Source organism: Sinocyclocheilus anshuiensis, unplaced genomic scaffold (assembly GCF_001515605.1).
Source record: "Sinocyclocheilus anshuiensis isolate Anshui unplaced genomic scaffold, SAMN03320099.WGS_v1.1 scaffold1810, whole genome shotgun sequence".
In the NCBI taxonomy this organism is placed as follows: Eukaryota; Metazoa; Chordata; class Actinopteri; order Cypriniformes; family Cyprinidae; genus Sinocyclocheilus; species Sinocyclocheilus anshuiensis.
Window position 1 is genome coordinate 519956 of NW_015547669.1, and position 2569 is coordinate 522524.

Below are 2569 nucleotides of genomic sequence, written 5' to 3' on the forward strand. Positions count from 1 at the left end.
GTGTGAGTGTGTCTGTGTGTGTGTGTGTGTGTGTGTGTGTGTCTGCCTCTATTGCTTATTTCATTGCAAAAGCTAAACTTAATTTATTTTTTTCAATTAATTATTTTTTACATCATATTTTCGGTTTACCTTCATTTTTCATTAAAATAATTTGTTAAGGTAATTACAATTTAAATCAGAAAATTAATTAACCATTTTCCTAAAAACTAAAAACATTTTCAAGGGTATGAGCAGAATAAAACTATTTTCTGAGATAATTAGAAATATTTAAAATCCAATCAAATATGTTTGACATTATATACAAAAAGTTTTTTTTTTTTTACAATATGATTAATAAAAGCTTTTAAAGAGCCTTTCTGTGAAGTGTTACGAGTGATATCGTTATTAAATTGTACTGCTGATTTTATATTAGCGATATATTCCTTAAATGGGGGTCCTTCCAGCGTTTTCGATCACCATAGAATACAAACTTCAGTTAAAAAGAAAAGTCATATGGTTTGCAGTGACCAGATGGTATATTTTAACATTTTAAATGTATTAATTTACAATCGGAAGCCACCAACAATAATGCTGTTGAATTTAAATGTCTTAAAACCACCTCTTTAGTCATTTACGGGATGCTTTTACTGACTTAAAGCCATTGAAGGACTTATTCAGGGCTTTAACCAGCACAAGAGTCATGTGCTGCACACAGTATTTACTGAATCTCTGAACAGGATCAGACTCTCTTCTGCTGGCTTCTGATTCTTCGATTGGTTTTGATCACTAAATGATACATCATGCAAATGACTCGCTGTGATCACTCAGCCTGACACTCTGTGCGTGAATCATATGAAAGTTCACTTGTTATGCTTCAGAGGCTCAGCACCTTTATCTGCAGCTCATGGATCAACACTAGAGAGGCTCAAACCTCTAAACCTCTGGTTGCCAGCTGATTGTTCACCCCTAGGCTACGCTGTCCCAATCGCGCTTGAATTCAGACAAAACGAGAACAAAAGAAGGAAAACTACAATGAAAGAGATCAGACGAGAGAGAAAAGCAGCGATTCTGAATGGAAACTGAAATAATTGCTGGGAGAACTTCAAAGGAGAGACGAGATCAAATGAACAAACCAGCACTGGGCAAAAGTCAGAATTTAAGAACTGGCTGCTTTTCAAAACATGAGGTGGATTTTGAATTAAATCTGGCAACATGTCTCACAGGATGCTGAACTGGAATTTGAACTGGAAGAGGAATAAAGGTAATGGAATTCTGGGAAATGTAACATTTATGACCCTGGAGCACAAAAGCAGTCTTAAGTCGCTGAGGTATATTTGTAGCAATAGCCAACAATACATTGTATGAGTCAAAATTATTTATTTTTATTTTATGCCAAAAATCATTAGGATATTAAGTAAAGATCATGTTCCATGAAGATATTTTGTAAATTTGCTACAGTAAATATATCAAAACTGAATTTTTGATTAGTAATATGCATTGCTAAGAACTTCATTTGAACATCTTTAAAGATGATTTTCTCAATATTTAGATTTTTTTGCACCCTCAGATTCCAGATTTTCAAATAGTTGTATCTCAGCCAAATATTGTCCGATCCTAACAAACCATACATCAATGGAAAGCTTATTTATTCAGCTTATCTCAATTTCAAAAAACTGACCCTTATGACTGGTTTTGTTGTCCAAGGTCACATATATAATGTTCAAACTATCAATCAATCAATCAATCAATCAATCAATCAATCAATCAATCAATCAATCAATCAATCTCAAGGCAACATTTAAAATTTGTCTTGATGAAGTTAATAAACTTCTTGTGGAAAATTACACTTCTGATAATTTCAGTATGTCAACATGTCAATGTTGTAAATATTAACTAAAACTATTAAAAATCGCTTTTTGCTCTTTGAACTTAAAAATAATATACTGAATAAGTACTGAAATTACTAAAAGTGCAGAAAAAAAAAGTAATTGAATAAAAGATAAATGTAATTATTTTATTTTATGTAAGTTTTAAGTTTTATTTAACTTTTTTTTTTTTAAATGTAAGGCCTATACAACATTTAAATGTAAAATAAAATAAAATAAATGAATGAATTAATTATCAAGTCAGTTTTCAATGTTTGTCTTGACAAACATCATAAATGTCTAGTGGACAATTACACTTTAGGGAATTTCTTACAATTTTCAAATGATTCTTCAAATTCAGGAATTTAACGGCAAATAATCTGCATTCTCCATTAAATTCTGAGAAACTGAAAGGCCTCTATAATCTTTGAATTTAGTAAGTAAGTAAAGTGATAGATAGATAGATAGATAGACAGACACACAGACAGACAGACAGTCTCTTGTTGTGATGTTGTTGAATGTTGTTGTCATGTTGTTGTGATGTCTCTTGTTGAAATGTAATAACGTTATTTCGTCTCGTTTAGTCGCGTTATTATTATTATTTTGCAGTATTTCTGTTTCCTGTGTCTCACTTCAGGGGCTGCATCAGGTCGCACTGTTTGCAATAGCCCTACTGTGCTGTAACAAGGTGTGGTAAATGGGCAACTCTGGTAACGCTGCCCTCT